Here is a 27,387-nt window from a genome sequence, read left to right as displayed (position 1 = left end):
ACACACACACACACCGGCAGCATACCAGCCTTCCTGCCTGCAGTGTCCCAATTGTCTGCTTTGAGCTGCAGCTGGGGACCACTTGTGCAGGGCTGTCTCCATGGACAGACCTATTCATGTCTGCCACAAAACGCCTCAGCTACAGTAAGATAAAGCTTTAAATTACCCTCAGACACTCCCCTTGTTTGGCAGACACACGTCTTAAAAGCATGTGTGTGTGCGTGCATGTGTGTAGTGTGTGTGTGTGTGTGCCTAAATGCAAGGCTGAGGTGAGGACGGAGGGCGAAAGAAGCAGTCCGAAAGCAGCAGATGGCTCGGTCAGAGTTTGGGCCTCGGGAATACTAATGTCTCTCTGCCTTGAATTCTAAGTTATGACCTCTGTTCACACCAGTGAATTAGACAGTCAGGCTTCAACAGTAGAGAGACAGGACAGAGGAGATGAGAGTGGGAAAGGAGAACCACAAGCAGAGAAGATTATCAGTCAAATTGTAATACAGCAATTCTAGTCTTCTTTAAATGCAGTGAGACAGAAATAAGCATCTCCATTGGTATGATTAGCATATGAATGAACAAATCCTCTTATGATGTAGGGAAGTAATGGTCAAAATCACTGAGGTATTCAACTGAGAGGTCTCCAACATTCAGGTACTAAGTCGTCTAGTCATTACTAGATTTCAGGCACAAACATGTACGGTATTGTGACAAATGTATCTCATATCATGTAGGCAATTTTATACCCTGAAAAAAGGAAAACGTTTCTTGCATTTTGAAGAAATTTTTGTTCCACATACAGTATTTCAATATCTTCACTATGGGCTCAGTGGTTTACGGACAAAAAGCATCATCAATTGACCACACCCAAGTTCTGTACGTGAGCTCTGTGGATTGAAAGCGGAGTGGAGTGAAAGGTGGAGCATCAAGTTCTTTCTCATTTCAAGTTTATTTTGACACTGAGGCATCCTACGAGCAAGTCACCACATTGGCAAACACAGTAAGCATGAGCTGGATCACTGGCTTTTCAAAGTTACTGACTTACAAGTGTGTCAGTGTGTGTGATTTTGTCTGTGTTTGTGTGTTTACCCTGCAGTTGACTCTATTGATCTTCCTGCATAACTTTGAAATTCTGTGTATATTCTGCAAAAGACTTCGATTTTTGTTTCACCATGACTAAACCATGGCCTCTGCTCCAGCCAGTGAGGCTGAAACTTTTGTTTCTTCATCTTCCTTCTGCTCTTTCTCTAATATTTTTTAATTATTATTATCTTTTCAAACTTATTTTCATCTCTTTTTTTTTTCATTTTTTCATTTTTTCAAGAATTTGTTGTACATTGTGGTATTGACCTATCACATATAATGGACACATTGTTGTCCAAGATAATAGGTGTAGTTTGTGTAGTTCGAATTAGAAGTGAAAATTAAGCAAATTAAAAAGAAGACGTGCACACACAAGCTTATTTTGTGACATTACAACTAGTTTGTAAGCCAATCGTCCAATATACAGAAACTTGAAGCCTCCAGTGCACATATACTGAGAAAGGACTTTTTAGTGAAGCTGCTTGTGACCAGCAGTTAATCTTTTGAAATGAAAAATATTTACATATTTATAGAATCTGGATTTTTCAATAAGGGAGAAAGAATAAGATGTGCTTTGTAGGTGCCTGTATTGTGGTTAAAGAGCTTATATTATACATTTTTGGTCTATGTCTTTGGAGTGAAGGTTCACTACTGTTTGTGGCTAATTTTTCACCACAGAGGGAAAAACTAGACCTGCCTGCTGAATTTAAACTTAAAAGCAGATAAACAGAGATGGAATATGGAGGGCTTCACTGGCAGTTTCCAGAGAGAAGGTGCAAATAGAGAGAAAGAATCTTCTCTATTTCATTTCTTTTAAAGATAGAGACCTGCTGCTACTCAGCACAGAGGAAATTGCTGTTTCAATTGAAGTACACTTTCTGCTTGGTGCTCTCTCTCTTCCCTCCTCTCTCTCTCTCTTTCTTTGAGAAACACAGACACACTTGCAAAGAAAAATAACTTGACAGAACTTGCAGTTTTTTGACTTAAAAATATTTTCTAAAAACTGATTACCCACACAAATATACATAAATATACATCTGTTTCAGATGTCCCTATTCTTTAAAGATCTACATGGATGTAATGGAGGATAAACTCATTGAAACTCAGTTAGGCCACATTGTGTATGTGCTGAACAAGTTTGCCCATCTTTTAAGGTTGATGTAAATTGTAGATGTCACATTAGTATCGAATTGTGGAAGTCACTTTACAATGGAGTCCTTAAAGGCCCATAGCACTTAACTAAGTATGCAGCATCAGCTGTTGTTGTAACTGAAAACACTTTTCTGCCTCTTAGCAATTGTATACTAGAACAGGCTCCAGCCTCTTTCACCTATTGTTGGAGAACCCTGATTTTTGCAAATTGATCTGATTGTGCACTGGAATAGGCTGATTGAGGATTTGACAACTGAACTGATGATGTCACCCGATGGCCATGTTGTGTACAGTTGGAAACAGCACAAATTATATGCCAAACATGTAACATTTTTTTGTTTATTTTGACCTGCCCAGATTAGTCCTGCAACTAACGATTATTTTCATTATCGATTAATTTGTCGATTATTTTCTCGATTAATCAGCTAGTCGTTTGGTCGATAATGTGTTGAAAATTGTGAAAAATGTTGATCACCATGTCACAAAGCCTACGAACCTCAAATGTCTTTTGTCCCGACCAACAGTCCACAACCCAAAATATTCAGTTTACGATCACAGAAGCCTAAAGAAACTGGAAAATATTCATATTTAAGAAGCTGGAATGAAAGAATTTTAGTATTTTTTCTTTAAAAAAAAGGTTTAAAAACGATGAATCGATGATCAAAATAGCAGTAATAGCCTCATTACTAAATAATACATTTAGTTTTGTTTGATTTACTGTATTCATCACTGTAGGTGGATGATGGGGCACTTTATCAGCCAGGTTATGAAGCATGTAGGCATTAAGGTTTTTCATCAAGCACTGCTCCAATAGATAGAGGCAATACAGGAAAAAAGAAGCCTCAGCTATTTAACTGCGGCTCCACCATTAACCATTGTGGCCATCCTGCCTTTTGTTTTACAAGTGACATTACAACTGCAATAAACCCACTGTAAAGATGGTATATCTTGAATTTTCTTTCAAAAGAAAAGCTTACAATTACTGGTTTTATATATTGACATTATTAGAAAATACAATCATTAAGATATAAATATGAATTTAAAATACATCAAACATGTAAAACTTTAAACTCTATGGTCCATGAAATAATCACTGCTGCCCTTAATGAAGCAGCCATCCATCATCTTTATCGGGGTCAGCTCTGATCACGTGATTTTGTAAACATTTAACAGTTTAACATTACAACTACCCTAACAACACGTCCATGTCATTAAACCTATGCTGATAAATTGTGTAATAAAGTGTCTATGCTGAGTTATGCAGCTTGTAAATGAAGAATAAAAGCACTATCAGAGAGAAACAGAGTGAGAAAATGAGTTTCCTCTCAGCTGTCTCATTGAGATTCAGCGTTTGTTCTCCTTACAGCCTCCCACTCACTTCAGGACGACAACATGAGAGCAATGCGGAAGACAGGAAGAGAAGGAAAGCAGAGACTTGGTGAGCAGCAGGAATGGCACAGGACCACAGAACGCATCACTCGCTCCCCCACCATTCTGCCTGCCAATGTCCATCTCGCCACTTCAAGCACAACACCACAGACACACCCTCCTCCTTCACCCTTGACTGTTACCATGGCAACTCTTTGTTTTCCAGCGCAGTCTCTCAGAGGAGGATCGTCTAAGCCAATCATCAAATAACCCCTTCCACAGCACAAACACACATTATTCAAATCATGCCACTGTGCTAATATAGCTATTTTAGCAGTTTTGGAAACACTTGTAGTGTGTAGAGTAAATTTGCCCCCTCACAACAAATGAAGGCAGAACGAATCCAACAGATGGACCTTTTGCTTTAATAGGAGGGCCAGCATCATAGGACCTTTTTTTTTTTAGCTTCAGGAACAAAAGCAACAAGCCTACATACAGATTTACAGTAGTGTAAAAATGGAATCCAAGACAAGACTAACACAGGCTGCATAGCAAAAGAAGTATGTTAGAAGAGCAGCAGCAGCTTCAGTGCTTGGGCTGTGTCCACACATGACGTGTTAAGGCAAAGCACTGAGTGTAGGTCACTTGGGTTTTGGCAGCAATCAGAGTCCAATCACTGTAGCTACAGTATGTCTGTAAAAAGGAAGAAAATAGTCTTGGCATAAAAATAAAAGTACAAAAATAAAAACATATAGTATGTTTCAAGTTGTGGTTATGGTCACATTTGTGCTTTAGCAAACATTAGCAAATGTTAGCATACTAACCTGCAAACCTAACATGGTGACAATGGTAATATATGATAATCATACCTTATTAATATCAGCATGTTAGCATTGTCATTATGAGCATGTTTGCATGCTGACACTCACATATACAGTACTTCAAAGCACTGCTGGGCCTACGTACAGCCTCACAGAACCACTAGCAGACTCTTAATAGACTCTTGGTCTTATTTTCTATTCTGTAGTAAAGTGTTTGAATTGTTACAAAGAAAAAGTGAGTAAAATGGTGCTTTGTTTGGTGTTGCTTGGGTTGCAAATAATGGCTAGTAATTTCCTGTAGCCTTTGTGATGTGTTTAAGTTCAGGTTTTAACATAAGACGCAAGGCGATGCAATGTGTTCGTCAGTCAGCATTTGTCTGTAATACAACTTTGAGTTCAGCCAGACACCATATTCTACAAAGCACAAGCACAATCACTGAAGTTGATGTGAAGACAGCCATCAAGGTTATCAACTGAGAAAAGTTGGCCAATGCTAAATCATTAAAATAATTCTAATAATTATCGGAGCAAGGGAATATTAAACATTTTGCCATTTTAAAACTTGTTGCACGTGACCACTAGACGCTAACCAGAGCAAACTATCAACCGGATCCACTCACAGTGTGAACATACACTTTAGCTTGTGGGCTCTGAGGCTGGCCAGGTGGCACATGGGGATAGATTGGCCTACATTTTAAGAAGGAACATGAAACACTCTCTAAAGTTTACCTGGCCACAAGCCCAGCTTGCAGAGAGCTAAACACAGCTAAATGGCCCCAGAGGGAGACAGATACTGGAGTGATTTCACACAGTTTAATTGAAGCTGTCAACTGGGTTTGGTTACGGATGAGAGGGAATGAGTGAGAGAGAGAGCGTGATAGAGAACAATTATTAAGTTATTTTAATATGTAAAATTATGAACTTGGGGGGAAAACACTAAAAGCAGTCTTGACATCACACTAACACCCGTTCATTGTCGCTACTGCCACCATTACACGCACATCAGCATGTTAAGAAGCATGAGGAATCCTCCCACACCGGTCTGTCCCAACCAGGCTGCAATCTGACATCAAAATAAATGAGTATTAATCCAATGGCCAAATAAAGATTATGGGGATGCTGCTAATTAAAAACTATGGTTGTTTGTTCCGTCTGCTGATAAAATGTGGTGTGAGAACATGCAGGACAAAAAAAGATCCACTATTTATTTTTGTTTTAAAGGCGGATTAGTCTTTTTTTGTGTGAGTCAAACTCCTGACAAAGACAGTACAAATATTCCAGGGAATGAAATGATCTGAAAGCAAAAAGTTTTCATAAAATGTTCTCATTGGGAAGTGGATAATCAGCTAAATTGTTATGATCAGATTTCACTGCACCTTCAAATAAGCAAAGGTAATGTTAACCCTGCAACCTTTCAGGAATTGCAGACTTACAGCTGTGATCTTCATAGTCATAAGCTCAGAATCTTCTGTACAGCCAGTGTGAGCTACAGGTCTGATTAGTTCATGCTTTTTGCGCAATAGTTGAACAGAGTAAATAATCTTTCTTTTGCTACCCCTGTTTTTGTTTGATACCCCTCCTGACCAACAGGCTTTTTCTGTGATTTTTGGGTCCCACTTAGCCACCATCCTATCCTTTAAATGAGTAAAACCATAAAGCTTGAAAGAAATCCCACATGATGTACTGTTTCTACTGTACGGACCTCTACTAACAGCCATGGTGCAGAATGGACGATACGTAACACTGAGCCATTTTGGTCAGCCACACTGACCTGTCTTTCCACCTTAATTGTCACTTAAAGTCTGGAAAGATGAAGGTGAGAATTGCTCCCTGGCTGACACAATACTCCATCTGATCCCACAGTTGGAGAGGTCTTTCACAATCCTGCTCCTTATTGACACTTCTCCAGAAACCGATCTATCCTCAGGCCTTTAATCCTCATTCTTTGTCAACTTTTAATCAACCGCAGTTATTTCTCAGCGGCCTTCACTCTCTTAACCTTTGTCAGGCCTTTTTCAAACCAGAACTATGGCAGCGGCTTGAAACTGCTGAGCCAGGCGACTTCTAGTTAATGACTGGCGATAATGGACGTTCGACAGCTGCCTCATAATTCCATTTAGACTGGACAATACAACCGCCGTATCAATTCTATTTTCCAAAAGTCAGCTCAGATATCAGACCATGGCAAAAACAGCATGTACTTCTTCTCCCAAAAAGCTATCTTCCACATTGACAGAATCCTGAGGAAAATGCTAATAATATTCATTGAATGTGGTGATGGTCATTGTATTCAGTGACAGCACAGAACAGAGCAAGCAATATTGGGCCGGAAATATCCCCTTATCTTGTTGAGAGACAGACTGAACGGTAACAGCCGGGCCTGTTAATGGAGTTTGGTGACAGGCACATGAAATAACTTCTGGGTACGGTCAATCACAAAACCCCTCTGGGGAAACAGGGGGAAAATATTCATCAAGCTTCACATCACACAACACGCACACACACACACACACACACACTGGCATACAATAGTGCACACTCCATCAGCTCGAGTGTGCCTTTTTCCACATGTACACACACATGCTGCGGCTGAATGCATTTGTCACTGAAATATCTTGAAAACAACACACCAAAGTGTTGACTGTAGTTAGCTGTAAATTGAACAGAAATCATTCTTGGTGCTCAGGTTTCCCATGTGTCAATGTTTGCAAGTGAAAAACACTAGATGGTTAAATGTTTTACTCTGTTTTGCTTTGCAGCGATGCCATTTCCCCGCCCGACCTGCACACGTCTGCACATCCTGAAACGGACCATGAGAGAATGCATGCTGCTAAGCTTTGTGTGAGTTTTTGTTTGGTTTCAGTATCACTGCTGGCCAGCTGACAGGCTGAGGATTAATCACACAGACAGGACCTGCTCGACCACACAGAGGAGCAGCACCACTCCTGACAAGAACAAAAGACAGACAGACAGACAGACAGACAGACACAAAGAGGCTTGGTTTTGATTATCAGTCTAGTCCCATGTTGCACCGACATTTTGCTTATCTGCGTGTGCATGAATGTGTGTGTGTGTGTGTGTGTTTGTTTTTACTGTATGGCCGTGTGTGCTAACAATTGACACAGTGGCTCTAGTTTGTGTCCTCTGACTGCCTGAGTGTGTATATGAGTGTGTGTGTGTGTGTGCGTGTGTGTGTGAAATTGTCACATCAATCCTCCAGAAGCAGTGGCAGGTTCAGGAGGGGGTGTCACACCTCCCAGCATCCTTTATGCTTTACTGAACCCAAGGGAAACACACAGAATCAGGCTAGAAGATTGAAATCTGCTCACCACTCTACACACACACACACACACACACACACACACACATAATACATGCCCTCACGTCCCAAAAGCAGCTCTCTATGTTTTCAGTATTCGCCGGCAACTGTTCCCCTATACATTCAAACTTTAAGACATGACAATATCTATTCATGTATATTGTGTAATCTAAGGTTTTTTGTAAGTGCATTTACTTTTGAGAGACAGAAAAGCCATCTGTGAGTCTGTTCATTTCAAATATAAAGCTATGCTAATGAGGTTGGGGAATCTTTTCAGATGTGGAAGCTCGGAGAAAACAAGGAGACAATAATCACAGCAGCAAGTGCAGTTTGACAGAGGAGGCAGGCCTGCTATGTAATAATGTATGATTCAAAGCTATTTTAAGATTGCGGATTGCTAAACCTAGATTTCTTTGGGGAAATCTTGCTCACATTGCTCTGTGGAAACTATGCCAAGCAGGAACATGGTCGGTGCTTGGGTTTGGTAATGAGGCTGGCTCCTGCTCAGTGTTATACCTAGGCAAGGTGAAAGAACATAGTATGTGTTTGCATTGGCGTCATCACAGTGCGTCTGTTCTGGTTTGCCCTGGTATAAGAAGTGAATGACAAGGCAAACACACACAGACATTCCAGAGTAGGCCTGATTACATTGTCTCTTACTTAGACACATCTCTCTTTCTCTTCTATCTCAGTGTAAATCCCCACTGAGTCAAAAGACAACAAATGGGCTTAACATCAATAAGCAGTTAAAAAGACCTTGGATTTTATGTAATTTTATGATTAATAACTGCTAAGAATAACTAATATCCCTTGAAAGGGCAGAACCACAAAACCTTTATATAAAATATTATGAGGACTGTAAGACTACACCATAAATATGAGTCAAACTCTCTAAAAACTAAAAAAAGGAACAAAGAATAAAATAAAGCGGTGATGAGGTTGTGAGGTGCAGTCGGGCTATTTCATTATCAGTAACTTAGGGTCAAACTATTACTTGTCTTAGTTTTTCATTTTTTAATGTCAAGATTCAAGATTCAAGATTTATTGTATTGTCATTTTCATGTGTATTTCCATACATAAAAAAAAAAAAATGCTGTTCCTCCCAGCCCACAGCAGTGCAACCACAGAAGGGATACAGATATATATCTAAAGATTCCCTTAAAAAACAATAAAAACATATAAATCCCAAGAGAAAAACAAAAACAAAAAAAGAGGGAACAGTTAGCAGCACAGTACATTAAAGTGTATTTAGAGAGATTTATTTAGAGAGAAAGTGCATGTCTCAGTTCGATGTTGATAACTGGTGCATGTCAACGAGTGACCCGCACCCGATAATCCATTTTGCTGTCCAGAGAACGAACATTAACCAGCCTGATTGTTGGAACTGCCAATTTGTATGGGTTAGCTTTAGTCAGTTCGTCCCTGCACCGCTTTCGATGTTTTCTGTCCGGTGCGGCTCCAGGCAAGGCTGTGGTCTCCTTCGGGCTCACTCAGCTGATTTAGCTCCCAGCCAGTATTTCCTGTAGCAAAAGTCTTTGTTATGAATGTCCAAAAGAAACTGACGATCATAGATATATTTCCCTTGCACTCCACACAATGACACACACGTATACATGGACAAAGACGCCGCATAGTCGGAACTAGGAGAGGCCGCCACAAAGGTCGGTCGTGCCGCCATCACACCAGCTCATGGAGAGAGAGAGAGAGAGAATGCCACCAACAGGGGCCCCTTAATTTCCCTTCTTGTCTTCACAAACTAACTCTTCTGTTAGCTTCCTCAGTGCAGTTTCTCCTTTGGAGTGTTAGCAGAAGTTAGCGGTTGACAGCTAGCTAGTTGTTTTGATTTGAAGATGATATTTCCTCTTATGTTCTTGCTGATTCATGCTGTTATCCCTTCTTTCGAGTCTTTTCTGAAGATTATTTGAAAGTTATTTTGCAAAATGTCCCATTTTTTAGGTCCAAATTTGAGATGTCTTCAGGAGCCCATCTCCGGTGCAGACATTGTCTCACAGAACTTTTTTTTTTTTTTTGATGACTGATTGTACAAAAGCCTTACAGCACTTATATCACCCTGATGACTCAGAGACTGCTGACAAAGATAAAAAGCATTTTTTTCTGGCCAATGTGCCATCAGTGAAAACAAAAAATCTCTGTTACAGCAACAGCAATTAATCAGTTTGGTTTAGAGACAGACAGAGTGAGGACACGGTTTTTGTTGCAGATGCATTGTATTTGAGATGTGAGGTAGAGAGGAAGAGCCACAGAGCTACACCCTCCTTTCTAAAGAAAAAAAAAGAGGAGCTACATAGAGAGCTGCTGGTGTGATAAAAGTTTGGTGGGACAGAGGAGGGAGAGTTTAGTGCTGGTGCTGTATGTGTAAATGAATGTACAGTAGAAAATTGTCATCCAATTAAAAGAAATATTTTACTTTTAACTGAAGTCACTGGGCTGCAGTAATAATTGTATTAATTAGCACTGCAACTAACAATATTGTTATTATCGATTAATCTGCAGATTATTTTCTTGATTGATCAATTGATCATTTTGTCCATAGCCCATGTCCAGCCCATGGCAGCAACTTTGAATTGCTTGTTGGATCCACAAACAGTTCAAAACCATTGACATGGATGGAACCATCAAATGTTTGGCATCTCTATATATATAAAGCAAGGAATTATTGTCTGTAGTAGTTACTCAAACAATTGATCAGTTATCAAAATATTACTATTATTCATTTTCTGTATTTGTTTCAGCTCTGTTACTCTAAATTGTATTTATGATTCTTGCTAATCAGTAAAAATACAGGGCACATAATATAAATTAACTGAAATAAAAGCTCTTGAAGGCTGCAGATTGTACAGATCCTGGAAAACAGCAGGTACACCAGAAATCTGGGTGTTGCAACATTAGGCAGAACTGTGGAGATGGCTTTAGGAGATGAGTGTTTGGTCTAACAACCAAAACACTCACACATAAAATCACACAGCTCATTTACCTACAGATTTTGACGGCTTCTTGGATGCAGTAATGAGGTGTTAATGCTTTCTTGTTTATGAAATGGATGAGACAATATGCAGCAAAAGTTCACGAGTAATTAAACAAAGTGCAAAGCTAAATTGTAGACACTTGTCACAGCAAGAGATGACATTATCTTATCTACTTTTCATCTCTCATTTGACAGAAGTAATTTGAGTTGCAATTAAAACAACAGCAATAATGTTGAACACACATTTTGCCCCAGACTGTGCCTATTACAATAAATACCATACTTGAATGTACTTCAAACTTTCCTTTTTATCTATTTAATGCCATACCTCTGTTTATCCTACCAAGGGTCTAATGATAGAGGATGTCACATGTACAGATTGTAAAGCCCTCTGAGATAAACTTGATTTTGGGTGACACACACAGAATTGACTTGAGTTGAGCTGAAAGGAAATGAAGTTAGCATGAAAACTGCCATGTATTGTATGTCTGCAGTAAAGATTTTCTCCAAAATGTATCTAGAGTTTCGTTCCAAATGCAGGATTATGTTTTCACCGATGATGTTTATGTTACATTAGTATGTACAAATTGCTCATTGAGAGAACTGTCATTCTTTTATTTATTTTGTTAAAGGTCAGGTCTGAGGAGAGATAAATCAATGCCAAAGATGGCAGCCTAGATATATAGCCTCAGTCATTTCATTGTGGTGTGCTGAGTACTAATTTCACTACCTCCGGGGATGGAGCCAGGGACCATAAGAGACAGCAAGGACAGAGAAGGATCTCACAGGGCTTGGAGGGTTGGCTGAACAAACTGAGCCAACAGCAGCACCGATCCCACGATGACAGAAATCTGGATTATTGCAGCTCTTATTTGAATCCCCTTACATCACATCACTCTGTGTCTCTGCTCAGCTCTAAAATTACACCGCGGACCTTTCCCCCATTTAGTGCCTTTAGTATTACAGGTCAGCATACTTGCCTTGTGGATAGAGAGGCAGGGAGCTAGAGGACTCATTTTGACCTGCTGAGGTACCTCTGAATCAACACAGATCCAGATTCAATATTCGGTGTCTGCACCCTGCCTTCTGACCTCCTTTTACTGAACTACAGGATCAATGAAGCGGTGACTTTATCATCACACCATTCTACGCACTTGTGGGTCTATCAATGCTGAGTTTAGGTAAACTGAACATACACTGATACATCTTGGTTAATGTCTGTGCTGACTGTGATAGGGAGCAGATCATTATTTCTCTGTTAGCTGATATCTGATAACTAACTCTGTTTTTTTAGCACTTTATATCCAATCTTACTGCCACTGTCCATGTAATTTTCCATTTTATGGTTTTGTACCGAAAAATACTGCACATTTAATTTTCCTTAGGTCAATTTTTCCCTGTATGGGTTTTATGTTTTTTCAAAATTCTTGTCTTGTGCAGAAATAGCAAGGCTTGTATTGATATGTTAGGTAAGCCCTCTAATGTTTCTTCAACATGCTATTTTATGTTTTGTACTTTCTACTGTGTACTTGTATTGTCTAAATAGTGTATATTTATTACTGATTGTTGATTAAATGTCTCAGTAATTCTCTATAACTTTCTTTGACGCATGCCTTGTAATAAAGGCCTATATGATAAAGGGCAAAAAAAGAAGAAACTTGTCTTTTATGTTAAGTATCACTAAATCTACTCTTACAAAAGTACAACTTAAATTCAGATAGTTTATGGTATTAAAGTAAACTGGTTTTTCACAACTAATTCTTAGCTGGACATGCATGATGGCAAAGAAATGTATTTACTAGGAAACTGGGGATCAGATCAGCAGCAATCTCTGAAGCCAAAACATTAAGACTCATTTTTAAATTAAACAAGTCATAACACTGTTGTTACTGTTATGTATTATGTCAAATTTTAATTCTCGCACCACATAAAATGCATAATTTTACAGGTTTTATACAGATAGTACCAGTATACCAGTGCACTTCAGTCAAACTAAATAGGCTGGCAAGGCGTGCCACCTGAACAGAGAGATCAGAAACAATTTGCACAGTTGAAAATATTAAATTTAAACTGTTTTTGTTCACAGCACCCTCAGAGGACCTCATATATTTATGGCAACCTCATATATTTTGTGCCAGTGGTTTGAAAAATTGACTAAATGGCAATAAGGAGAAGAATTTCCATGCTACATTATGATGCACACACACACAAACAGTGCAATTGCAACAATAAGCTGTGCATGCACACACACACACACACACACACACACACATACACACAAAAATACATATATATATATACACACAGATATACCAGCTTCATAGTGTGTCATCAAATTCCACCATGACTTGGAGGTTTGATATCAGTGCATTCAGAGTGAGGCATCACAGAACCAGTGTACACATTAATGGAGCCGCTCTGGCTTTTGATGATTTATAACAAGTTATGAGACAGCCAGATTCTTTGTCCTACTCTTCATCTTCAAAGGATTTAATCAGAAGAAGTGAAGCATAGCAGCTGGCAGACTGAGCACACATCACTGCACTGGCTGACTCAAATTCCAAATGCAGCCATCCCAAAACTGGTCTGCTGCTGAAACTCCCTTTATGAATCCTAACAGCCATGGATTTCCCATAAATACTATCAGTGGCATGCAGATGGATGGAGACCTATTTTGAGGCTGATTACAGAACTACTCAAGTGTGAGTGTGGTTATGAGGCTCATGTCAGTAATCTGGTTCTGGAGTCCCAGCTCCTTTAAGACCACATTGCGGGTCATAGTCTGAAGCCCAGAACAAACAAGCCCTGCCCCTTCTCTCTTTAATCTCCTCACAGAAAAGAAATGTGTTCGAAAGCAACAGTAAACATGAAATACGCAGACAAGTGGAAAATGATGCAAGACATTGGTTGATGACGGATGATATTCAAGTGACTTTAAAAAACAAAGGTCATGATACAGTGTCAGGATGATACAGGGCTTCTATTTCCAATTTCTCTCTCGCAAGGAGGATGGCGCTGTACCAGGGTAGATGAATATTCTAGCAGAAGATTAATAAATGATGAAGGGAGGGAGTGTTGAGAGGCTCACAACACTTTGGATTGCTCAACTGTTGTTTTGCATCCTCTTCCTCCACCCCTGTATGTCTTTAGTCGGGTTCCCCTCCATCAGCACATGATTTGTCCACTTCCTCACTCTCTCCTCCCTCACCGCAGTTTTATTCCTGGCTTTTCCGTGCTTGTGGACATCTATCGCAATTTATTTTGGCCAAGACAACCTGACAAACTAAAAATATCAATAATGTTACTCTTTCTTAAATTATAAATGTGCTTATGTTGAGCAAGTGGGTTCATTTTACTCAGATAGTACAGCCACTGAATTCAATAACTCAGAGAGTGGTAAATGAAGCATTGTTGTGAAGGTTTTTGTGGTAGTCTGCTGTTTGTTTATGAATCATCCATTACAAAACATTAAAGACGTGCCAGCTAGGGAAGTACGATATCAATTAATGAGGTTCGTCTCTGATGCATAAAAATACTAATATAGTGTAGCGACTGGCTCCTTCTGTCAAAAAGGACGGTGGTGTAACCTCACAAGCCAGTCAACATTATTTAATAGCAGAAAAACAAAGAGTATCTGCAAATGATACAGAAGTCTTTCTGTTTTTGCAATATTCCACCATACAGATGGATACATTTTGTAAAAACCATACAGATCTTAGCTTTAATGCAGCCTAGAAGACCAAGAAAAGTCACCTTGTCACCTTTCTAAATAAACCTCCTCTTTGTTCTCCACGGAGCAAATCTTCTTCACCCTTCCCTTTAATATTTTTTTCCATCCTTAGTCATTATTCCCTCTTCTCATTTCCTGCCTTCACTGTTTGTTTCTCCGCCAGAATGGCAAGGCTCAGCGGACATCCAGGCAGGTTAAGCAGCTCCCAAGGGCTCAGAGTTGCTATGACTGCCCGTTTAGTGCCAAGCAACAGGTCTGAGTGTACCAGAGCACAGAGGTACACAACATTGGATAGTATCTAAACAGCGTCTAAACTGTGTATAATAATAATATAAATTAATTATACTTCCCCCCACATTCTTCAGAATACCATACTGTAACAATGTGTCAAGGCACAGTAAATCTAACTTACTGATATCTGTAGGTAGGCAGAGCAGCTCTACTGTTTGCTCCAGGCGATGACCTAAAACACAGAAGGAGAGAGAGCATCAAACTGGAGAACCAGATGAAAGACACACTGTTCAGTATGAAGATTGAACTTTGATCTCTTCCTCCTCTTTGGACGTGCACATTAACACATATTTGATACGCTAGTGAGTATTTAGGGCAGCAGACCAGTAAATGAGAGGGCTCAGAAAATCACTGCAGCGGTCATCTGGCAAAAAAGTTGAACAGGCTCAACTTTTTTCCGCAACGCAGTGCAACGACATCTGGCATGGCGCTGCTGAGTTTTGGCGTCTGATAAGCCTTTTAAATGCATTATTCTGTAACTCCAACTTGTCTTCCTGGATTGTATTTCATTGTCTCACTAGTACCTTAAACAACACACTCCCACCAATGCAGCACTGACCAAAAACGGGGGGCTGTTTTTGGTCTGAACGCCGCCTTTAAGAAAAATATAAATATCTATGCAATGTGTAATTAATGGGCTAAAACAAAACCAAGCAAAATTATGCAATAAAAGCAACATTTGACATCTAATATGCTGTAATGAGCCATTTCTAGCACAGGCGGGTGAGATATGAATCAGGACTTGTAATCTGATACAATCTCAAACCAAACTCAGGGCTTTCTTTAGCTTAGCTTTATGACAGGATTCTTTTTACAACATGAATCCTTCCAGACCTTCATTGTTTGAGACAGAGTTGTGTAACAAGATTTCAGGGGTTACAGCAAACCTAGTGAAGCAGCAATATTAGCTCAGATGCATTCTCCCAATCTCTGACAGAAGGACTTCTCCATCTGCCACTAAGCCAAGGCCACATGTCACATCTCATCCCCGTGCCCTGGGTCCCCCTGTGACAGCCTCAAGGTTGCTGTCCCCACTCGGCAGTTTGATCAGACCAACCAGAAAACATACCAGCAGCACACACATTGTTGGTGTCAGTATGATAGCTCTTTTACAACAGCTGGAGGGGGGGGGGGGGGGTTGTGTTGTGTGAAGTGATGCGCTCAGAGAGGGTGAAAAAACTGGGCAGGTGTAAGACACTGTGAAGACGACAGTGGATTCAGTTATTGGTGTGAAATAACTGAATCTTCCATGATTCTCAAATGACACAAAATCATATGCAAAGAGATTCCCACTTGGCTATGCAAAAATTACTGATCAGAATGTCAGATCATTTAAAATCTACTCCAAAAACAGCTGACTATGATAGATAGATAGATAGATAGATAGATTAAGAAAAATTGGTGGAGGCGGAGTGGGGGACAGAGGAGGACGGGTGCCTGCTGTCCTCCGCAGGGCGGGATCTCTTACATTGGACTTAATGTATTTCATTTTTTTTCATGCTAATCTGTGATTGGCCATGACACGTAAAATGACGCTCCAAGGGAGGCTGTCCTCCCTTACCAATCAACAACCAGAATGCAATATTGACATCGAGTTGGTCCAATGATAGTTTCCAGATATCATCTTCAATTCTCTCCACTGTAAGGCAGAGTAGCAGCAGTAGATAGCTCCTTGCGTTAGCCAACGCAACAGTTACCTTGTTGTAGCAGCCTGAAGGACTCTTTATACATCCGTGGAAGACTGTTAAGGACTGTTGTTAAGCTAACGGGAGAAATTATCTAGATTGTGCAGCACAGCAGCAGCGGCTGGAGAGAGAGGCAACCTGAGAAACAACCAGGAGAGTTAGCTTGTTTGTCAGTGTTGCTAATGATATCAGACTGGTTAAGCATCAGCCAGGAAGTTCTGTAAACTAACAAACAAGAGGACCAACAGTCACAAATGGACATTATGACATGAATACTTCATCTCCATGATAGAAAGAAGAAGACGTCAGATAACGTGAGTCGGATACAGCGTCTCTCTCTCTGTCTCTTTGGTCGCTAATTTAATCTCTGATGGTTAAATGTCTCTCTGTGTGGCTGTTGTGTGAATTTATCTCCTTAACAAGAATGCAGCAGAGATCAAATAATGTGTTGTGGGTCACGTTAGTTTGCTTGTTGAAGTTACAGTGAGCTGTCTGGACTCACTCATTCATTCGTTTTTAACTGAGTGGTTGTTCAGTCACTTGTTGATGTATGATTAGTGAATGAGTGCAGGAGGTCTGGCTGCTTGCTGTTTCTTTAGTTCGTTTTTAAGCTGAGCGGTATATTGAGTAATAAGCTTAAAGTAAATAGAATAACAAGTGTTAACTAGTGGTGTAACGGATTGTAGTTGATCCGTGATCTGTACAGATCGCCCCCCCAGGCATGCATAGGAAATGTGGATTAATTGCAAAATTTAATGTCTCATTTAAGATAAAGTAAACAAACTGCTGTAAGTACAAGTCATGGACAGACAGCATGTCCCTAACATTAATAGGGATTTTGAAGAGCAACGATCAAACCAGCATCTAACGGGTCCGATGTGACATTTGAGTTGTTTACCTGCTGTTCAATGTGCTGCAGCTGAGCAGCTTATTAGCTATCTAGCTAAATGCTATCTGCTAAATGTCTTTAAAGAAGCAGCCTTTTCACCACTCAAGCAAATTATTTTATTGGCATATAAAATTGCCCCCCACTCCTTCGATTTCATCAGGTGGGACGATGATATAGTTTGATGCGGTTTGTTGTAAGATTCCATGTTGGTTTTCCTCCTGTCCTCCCCAATTTTTTGAGTCACCAGCCGCCACTGATAGTAGGTGAATGCAGTTTTTCAACTTCTGTGTTCATATATGGGATATCCAAGGTAATGCATTCTTGTGAACAAGTGTGGTATACCATATTTCTAAATTTTAAATGTGACGATAAATAAAATGTTAGCTTATTTATGATTGCTTTATAAATAAAAACAAGACAGTTTGGTTCCCTTCGATTGGTAAGTGATGTCCAGCCTACCTTCTCATAAGGGATACAATGATGGGTTCTAAAGCTGTCATCTGTAATAAATCTAAGAGAACTGTGATATACAGCATGAAGGGGTTTGAGGGCAGCAACATAGGCTACATGTAAATTACATCTGCATAGTCAAGCACTGATAAAAATGGTGCCTGTACAATCTGCAATCTACTGCTAAAAGACAGGCGCTGCTTATTTTTATGAAAGAAATCTAATTTAAATTTAAGCTTCAGTTCCTCAACATGAGTTTTAAATGATAATTTTTTATCTAACCAGACACCCTGGTACTTACAACATTGGACTTTTTTAATTTAAGCCCCAGATATTGTACTAATAGTAGCCTAAAACTTTTGATTTGGGATCTGGTGAAGAACATGTAATTAGTCTTATCTGTATTTAGTAAAAGCTTAAGTTTAATCAGGGCCTTTTGAATTGCCAAAAATCCGCCTTTAAATTAGACAACGCTTTGTCAATAGAGGGCACCAATGAGTTTAATCACTGTGTCATCAGCAAAATAATGAATAGAACTGTTACTAACCAATGAGCCCAGGTCATTTATGTACAATGTGAACAGAATAGGACCTAGTATTGAGCCCTGTGGCACCCCCTTTGTAATTTCAAAGAAACCAGATTGATGACCGTCCGTTACTATTGCTTGAGTTCTGCCAGTAAGATAACTGTGAAAGCAGTTACATGCATTTGTGTCAAAACCAATTGATCTAAGTCTATCCAAAAGAAGAGTATGATCCACTGTGTCAAATGCCTTAGACAAATTAATGAACAGGGCAATATGACACTCCTTCTTATTTAGAAGAACAGATTACATCACTCTGATGTTCTGACAGCATGCTGCTGTCAAAGTGCTATGTCCAGGTCTGAAACCAGACTGATGGGGGTCTAAAATGCAATGCTCAGATAGAAAGTGATGCAGTTGATTATTGATGAGCTTTTCTAAGATTTTAGATAACATGACAGCTTGGAGACTGGGCGGTAGTTATTTGGATCGTTGATGTCATCACCTTTATGCAGAGGTGGTACATGTACTGCTTTCCACACTCTAGGAATATTCCTTGATACAAGAGTTAGATTAAAAATAGGCCTATATGTTAAGGGATAAGCTATTAGGTGTAGCCAGTAACAAGAGTCTTGTATTCAAGAGGTCTGCTCCAATAGTCTTTTTTGGGTCAATTGAGGCCAAGGCATCAGAAACATCCGCAACAGAGAACTGTCTAAGGGAAAAATCTTTCCCCAAAGGGGATGTTGTTATTACAATGGGGCCCATCTTCGACTGACGTAAATGTAGTTAGATTTGAATTTCAAACAAGTGACCAGAAGAAATAAATTGACAATTACAATATCACAGATTTGTTCTTTCTCTGAGACAATGACAGAATCTAGAGAAGTTGCTTGGTTAGGGAATAAGCATGACCATGATTTTATGACTTAATTGTTTTCCAAAATTTTGCTGGATATCCACTGCACTTTGACAGGGTATCAACAAAATAACATGACTTAGCTTTTCTAAGTGCCCTGACACATTTGTTTCTCAACTGCAACAAAAGATCTGCCAATCCATAGAGGACTTGGAGCCTCATCCCCATGCTACATCCCTTAACCTTAACATCTCTGAGATTTCAGGTGTGAACCAAAGATTTGATCTACTTTTTACCCTGTATTTCTTAAAGGGAGCGTATTTATTTGCTAAGGAGTTAAAAACATCTGTGAAATGGCTTAGGGCTAATTCAGGGTCAGGATATCACTGAGAAATAATCACGAAGAAAAGCTTGCTCAGTAAAATGTTTAAAGTCTCTCTTTATAATAATATATGATGGAATCTTTTTTTGTTTGGAATCTCTAATTCAGAAAATTGGACAATGATCACTTAAGTCTAGTGCAAACACGCCACTGGCTATGCATTATGTGATTTGTTTGTAAGGATTATATCTATCAGCTCAAAACAATTGATATTCTGTTTGGTCCTCAGAAAAGATTTACCCGTTTTTCTGGCCACACAAAACAGAGAGGAGAAAAATAATCTTTTTAAGAACAAGTGATCAACACTCGCTGACTCATTCTACTATAGGAGAATAACAGATGAGCAATGTCTGACAAAGCAGCTATAGGAAAAACTGTTAAGAAGGAAAACAACAACTTAGGAGCTGACTTCTGCATCAATTTGTTCTAAAACATAATAAAAAACAACAAAAAATACTATTCAAGACAGTTTTTTTTCTCATTTTCAATGGCAACACACAAATTTGTACTGCACTTGTGAGGACATTGTTTTGACTTTCAATAACTCTCTGATGGCTTACATCAACATAATATCTACAGTATATACCTGACCCTTGCATTTACCTTGCATGACCTTAGCCTGAAAACTGGGTCTCAATCCTAAAACAGATGGCGATAGATTTTTCAACCCCCAAAACATGAGAAATACACTTTACACAGATGATATTAGAAATGGTTACAATGACAATTTCTGTCCCATCTAACCACTGCTGTAGCATAGTTCCCCTCCTCCTACTTACAGCCCTGAGGCTTGTACTGGTCCCTCAGGTCCAACTCACACTGCAGCACACTGCAGCTATACAGTGTAAGAGACAAAACACTCAGCAGATCACACTCACGACCAACCCAAAGGAAGATACTCAAGTCAGCTGTAATCTAGGAATCTTTCGGTACTGTGTAGCCACACACACAGTATCATATTATCTTAAAAATTCTGAAGCAAATAGGCTATGTCAAACCACATTTGTTTTATAGCTGGCCTGAATACAGATACATTTCTATTTTAATTCATATCTGCTGGTGTTGCTGTCTTTGTGTCTGCTTTCCATCTAAAGAAACTAGACTGCCAAATCAAAGTGCACATGGGCATGTAATTAAATATAGCAAACATACAAATGAGGAATTCACAGGTCCATAGATACAAGTATCATTAAAAGATGATAATAATAGGCTTGATGGCGGTATCACATGCAATTAAAAACGGTATCCATTTCTTTATGGAAAGGCTCAAATCCAAGTAGTTATGTTAAAATTTTTATTTGTTCCAATTAAGGCTCAGCACTACAACATACTGTATACAGACAATACCATGTAGGTTACCAAACGTGTCAAATATCTGAATGCAAATACTCTTCAAGAGGCAACTTTGGCCACTATGTCACACAAAAAGGTTTTTTTTTATGATCACAGGTGTGTAAAACCTAAGGGGATAAACACTCCTTGTAGAGATGACATGGCCTCTTTGTTGCTGCATCCTCTACTAGAATAATGAATTTATTAACTGATTGATTGATGTTTAAGGCTATCCCTTCAGTTTTCTAGATCAACTGTTTGGGGCTCTGTTATTGGCATGAATGACTGAGCCCTTTAACGCTGCAACAGAAAAGGTTAAATGTAATTCTTGCATGGAGCTGGGATCAGATCTGCTCTATGTCAGCTGCATTTTGGCATCATTAGTGTGTTTTACTATAAGATCAGAATGCAAACATTTGAAAAGGACAAAAAATAATCCATTAGGGCTACGACATATCAATTAATTATCAAATCTATAATTTGTCAAACACCTCTGACTTGGTACAAGACAGTATTGAGGGAAAAAAAACATGATCTGGACTACTTAAGAATGCTGTATTTATCAGTGCCTGATACAGAAAGGGTATGTAAATGCAGTCTGAAGACATCAATACTGTCACATCGTCAATCAACAGCTACTCAACACATACACATATGTGCACACCTGCATCTCAGCTCATCAAAGCCCATCTCCAGCAGGAAATCTATCCACATTGATCTCCATCCTCCCCCCGTCTTCTCTCATGACAGGTAAAGGCTTACAGCACACTGTTCACTCTAAAACCTCGCATAAGCTGTTCCGTGGCATTTTACACCCCATCAACATTTTACAAGGTTGCTCGCTGTTATGCTGTTGTGACCTTGTGTCCCGGAGCAATAACTTAGCTCTCTTTTTTGAATTACAGATGCAATGCACCCAAACGATGGAACAGAGGACGAAATGAGAGTGCTTTAAGGCAGAATAGAGATAAACAAGCTACTGGCTGCTTACAGGCCAGTTAGGATGTCCTGACCTAACCAACTAACCTGTTATTCCACTAATCTTTCAGTTTTATTAAAGAATATGGTGCATCATACTGATTTCTGTTCAACATAGACACGACAGGGTAATAATAATGAAGTGCGGTGAACACAGGAACAATAACTCATGTTGTTATTTTTAAATCTGTTATCTATTCACTTCAAACCCATCACTATTAATTCTCTCATTAGTATTCCTCAGCTAGCCTCAACTCACCCGAGGCTGAGAGGTCAGCAAAGGCGGCTCCAATTTCAGCATGCAGAACCAAACCAGAGGACTGTTTTTGAGATTATTGCTGAGTTGTGGAACCTTTCTTCTGACCTTTGAAATGCCTCCTAAACCAAACTCAGTAATGTAGGTACGGGAAACCTTTTGATACAGTGCTTTGGCAATTAGTTTAACGCAGTGTACATGTTCGGTGTCTGTTGACCTGTCTAGAGTTATACTTCACAGTCAAACCTAAACTTTACAAAGGTAACTGTGTTTGAAATATATTTGCATTTGTTCAGTAACATAATCAGAAAACGTTTCCTAATTTAGAAAAATAGTGTATTACATCTTTACCGCTTTTAAGCAACCCCTAAGTGCCTGATTTAGCATAATTGGGTGTTTGTGTGTTGTAAAAGACAACAAAACAGGCTGCAATTTGGTTTGTTCTGCTATGTAGAGTGAGGCCTAAAGGCACAACCCCTGATCAATATATACTGTAAAATCAGTAACGAGAAATTCAGTAATGTTTACCCCCACAACTAAAGCAAAAGATTGGAATCTGCTATGACTCTAAAACTGACAACTCTTCTAATACACAGACAGTTCTACTTTCTTTTACTTTCACCTTACCACTGAATGCATCATTCAGCATAGTTTGACCCCATGTGGGTGTGCACTCTCCACAATGACTTACACACCCATCGCAGTTAAGATGAGACACCACCATATTTATTGTCTATTTTCTTTATGGTAAGCTGTTAATCTCTCAAAGAAGTCGTTTGTGAAAGCTCACAGTCCTCCTATATAGATTCTGGATGTCCTACCTGTCATTGAGCACATTACCATGCTTAAAGGATGATAGATAACAGCTTTATACTAAATTAGACATTTGTATTTTGCTTCGTGCTCCAATATTTGTATGTAAATACATGAACGCAGGATAAACCAAATACAATAAATGTATCTCTAAACTTCACTAATGTCAGCAAAGCCCAGGTATTTAATCAGGGTTTCATAGATTAGAGACACTGTGTACATTGTATGTTTACATGCACAGGCTCGATACCAACATACTAGAGTCTCCTGAATAATGGCCGGATATTGATGTGCCTGTAAAGACACTCATTAAGACAACCACCACAGCCCTCTAGTCACATACCTCTTGACTCCTGTACTCGACTTTTTGTCAGTGCCCTATAACCGGCCTCAGACTACAGCAGTTCTGGGCCGATTTATCCCCGATTCACCCCTCCCGACAATCGGAGGACAAATCTGGTCTGGGACCTTGGTCAGTACCAATGTTCGGCCCAGATTATCTGGTAATGTGAGGGGTTTACAGATCCAATCTTAAACCTCCAGAAATGCTTTGCAGACTCATTGGGGCCACCTCGATAATTTCAAACATGTTTGATCTTTAGGAGTTAAAATCTGGATGATTACGTCACTATTTTCCAAGCGGGACCACAATAGCCAATGAGAGAGACAAGTCTACAAGGAGACGGAAGTGAATGAGAGGACTTTTGAAATGGCGGCCGCGAAGAAACAACAACAAGCTGTTGTGCCGGTGCGATGGACAGCTGAGATGGAGGAAAGGCTTGGCGATATGTGGCAAGAATACGACTGCCTATATAACGTGTCTTCCAAGACATATCATAACCGTACAAAGAGAAGAGCTTTACTCAAACAAGTTGTTGCACCATGTCAGTCTCCATTTTGTTTGCATCTGCTTCCCCATGAGATCACATGGGATCACATAGCATTGCTCCCTCTGGCACAATAATTTTAATATCCTGTTGTGTGTGATGCGCCATTATTTTCAAATCTTGTAATGTATGCATATTTGAGATTAGAGAGAAGAACATCTTCTCCTTATTTCTTATATCTTCTCCTTGTTTCTCCTTATGTGCGAAATGCAACCCGATTTCAAAATCTGTTCGATTTTTAAAACTCCTATAGTCTGAGCTCAGTTTAAGTGTACTACTATACACTTCAAGTACTTTAAATTTCACCCTCAGATACTTTAATGCTGTTATATATATTGTTGACATTTCCTAAAAAATATATCTCTGCTAAAGCTGTCCTAGAAATGATGCATGATGTAGTAATGTCTTGTGTGATGTTTATATTATAGGATCTTTCATGCTGCAATACTGTAACCCATGAACTGAGTGAGTAATATGGCCTACATAACAACAACCAGAACAAAGAGGAAGGTTGGGCCAGCGATTTAAAGGCACCTGCTGAGTCTGGTGTTTGATGTGTTACGGAGGTTCACCAGAACACACAACAGTCTGCACATCAGTCTGTGCTTGACTGCCTGTCTCCTCAGACAACCTTACAACCCTTGCTCCAGTAAGGAGGGTAATGCTAATGTGCTGCCCAAGCTCTGAATAGGCATTTCTGGTGGAGGCATACCCAGCTGCCTGAGGTTATACTGCATGAAAAATGGATACCATTGCTCTGTGACAACTTTAAGAAAAACATGTCAAAACAAATACAACAACTCCCTGTCAAGTTCATGTGGAGTCATTCAATGTTCTTTCTTTCAGGGTTTTTTTTTTCAACCTCATAAAATACATAAAAGAAATTAATCTTGGCTGGATCTCAATCAAAAGCAAAATCTATACTAATAAAACAATATCTAACCTCCAAACAACACTGTATGTGGAGTAATAAAATATACATGTGAAACAAACTAAAACAATTAGGCTAGGTTGTCCGAAGTATTTTTAGATAATTGCTGACAATTTCTGTAGATCTTCTGTAGCTAGATGCCATCTAAAACACATTTTAAAGATCTTTGACAGAAACAGATTAATATCTTTGATCTGAGATTAAGGTTTAAGGCACTCTCAAGCATTAAAACATATTTTCTATATTAACACTGAACAAAGTCTTTCAAAGTGAAAGGGTTTCTATTTAGTAGCTAACATCCCTTACATTTATGGTGGACATCATTTTTAATACTGGCATGCCAATATATTTGCCTGATTGTTTACCATTAAGTTATAGAATTTAATGTTTTTATTTTTGCTGCTTTGCTGCTCTGTCTTTCTCATCCCTTTCTTTGAGTTAGTTATATTTTTTTCTGTGTGGTCCCCTCTTTCCCTGTTCCTCTCTGAGCAAGTCTCACTCTATTGATGAAACAACCATCTGGTTGCTCTACATCAGTTTTATCACACAACTGATGAACAATCATCTCTGCTGTCAATCAACAAACATAGCTGGCGATAGAAATAAAGGCCCAGATGCTGGTACGCCAAAGCAGTTCAAGATTCAGCCCAGTTCATATTTGTCATGCTTGAACAATAACAGCATGCAGCATTTTCTATGGAAATAGATTTACCTCTGCATCTATTGACAGCATTCTGCAATCTCTTGCTGTAGATAAGGAAATTTACCAGATGTGGGTTTGTCTGCATAGCTTCAACAATGACAGCAGCAGGTGAGAATCTCTGCACATCTAAATGCTAATGTCATGCTGCTCCTCAAACAAATGTGCTAGCTAATGAGCTGCTTTGGTGAATGCATCTTAAGCCTAAGTAATGACATAAGTGACAGCATACCTAGGGAGAGGAGTCACCTTACGATTCAGAACACAGCAGGAGGGTTGGTAAAATGAGTATATTAAGGTCATGCATGCACACTACATACATACAAAAATGAATGATGCCAATGTTAGTGGAGGTTAGTTTTTTTGATACTCCAAGTTATCTAATTAGAGGCCATGCATACTGAATAGCTGCATCTTCCTCATTTGTCTGCATATAATCTTAAAACATAAAAAGGAAAATTTTGCAGGAAGACTGATTGTAAAGTGACGACTGTTTACATCTATCATATGCTACCTGGGAAGAGCATGGAAAAATGTACACACACAAACTCATACTACAAGTTAACAAAGATATGCAGAGAACTCTAAGAAAGACAAACTAATAATGAACAGTTAAAGAAAAAAGATGCAGTGTTGCATCTTTGAAAACAATTGTGTCGCTTCTGTGCCTCCACTACCATACTGCAGTGTGATGAAGGATGACCACTAAGTACCTCATTGATTAAAACGTCAACAAAATGGCCACAACTGTAAATTGCAAATGAAACAGTAAAGATCAAGGGTAAAAGTGTAACCAAAAGGACTTTATTCTCTACATTGGTCGGAATGCATTCTCGGAACCCAATGGCTATCATCTGATGATGATTTAGCTTTTTATCAGCTTTTTTATAATTTATCTGCATTCATACACATATATCTGTCAATAGAGATTAGCCAAAATGTCATCTGGACCGTTTCAAGTTGCTAATCAGACTGTAAATGGTCACAGGCACATAGAGGAGGAATTCCCGGATATCCGTCATCCAGATATCTGCTTGCTACACCGGAACCTTTGAAATAATGGCTGTAGCCCCTGGAGGCTATACTGAGACTGGGAATAAGTATGTGTGTTTAAGAGTGTACACAGCGTGCCTCTTAATGACCACCTCAACAATACCTGGCACACCTCTAGCAGTTTTTTACTTCACTGCATCTAATCAGTTGACGAGCTTTTTAAATGAAAATAGATAAATTCCAATCAGGCTTTAATTTACAGACAGCTCTCCTCAAAGTGACTAATGACCTTCTTTTAAATTCAGATGCGGGGCTCAGCTTGATTTTAGTTCTTCTTGACATCGGTGTTGCGTTTGATACAATAGATCATGAGCTTCTTTTAAACTGTTTGAGGGACTGGGTTGGTATCTCAGGTCCTGCTTTTAACTGGTTATAATCTTATCTTTCTAATAGAACATTCTCAGTACTGTTTGGTAGCTCCTTATCTTCCTTTGTTCATATTACTTGTGGGGTGCCACAAGGTTCTTTTCTGGGTCTAGTCCTTTTCTTATTATATATACTCCCATTAGGTTACATAATGCCAAGACATAATGTGTCCTACCACTGTTATGCAGACCATACCCAGATATACGTATATACCCATCAACCCAAATGACCCAAATAGCCTAATCCACCTGCAAAATTATTTTTACTGAAATCAAGGAGTGGATGCATCAAAACTACCTGCAGCTTAATAAAACAGAGGTACTAGTAATTGATCCACACTGTACAACTGAACAGCTCAAGCACCAGCTGGGCTCTCTAGCTCCCTTTGCAACACATACTGCTAGAAATGTAGGTGTTATTTTTGACTCTAACTTCATCTTTGAGGAACAGGTCAAGAAAGTTGTCAAAACATGATTTTTTTTACAATTAAGAACCATCTCCAAAATTAAATCTTGTCAGTCCTTCAGTGATTTGGAGAAAGT

General features: G+C 39.2%; 1 protein-coding gene across 1 annotated transcript in view; it reads right to left on the bottom strand.

Moving 5' to 3' along the window:
- The window catches only part of apba2b (amyloid beta (A4) precursor protein-binding, family A, member 2b), a 71,365-nt gene that overhangs the window by 32,711 nt on the left and 11,267 nt on the right, over positions 1 to 27,387 (bottom strand). The window contains exon 2 of the mRNA XM_042416659.1: positions 14,863 to 14,913. The gene's annotated coding sequence lies outside the window, so the exon portion shown is untranslated. The remainder of the gene's footprint in view (positions 1 to 14,862; positions 14,914 to 27,387) is intronic.

Source organism: Thunnus maccoyii, chromosome 1 (genome assembly GCF_910596095.1).
Source record: "Thunnus maccoyii chromosome 1, fThuMac1.1, whole genome shotgun sequence".
NCBI classification, from domain to species: Eukaryota; Metazoa; Chordata; class Actinopteri; order Scombriformes; family Scombridae; genus Thunnus; species Thunnus maccoyii.
The sequence above is the reverse complement of the archived record's forward strand: the minus strand, read 5'-3'. Positions and strand labels throughout refer to the sequence as shown.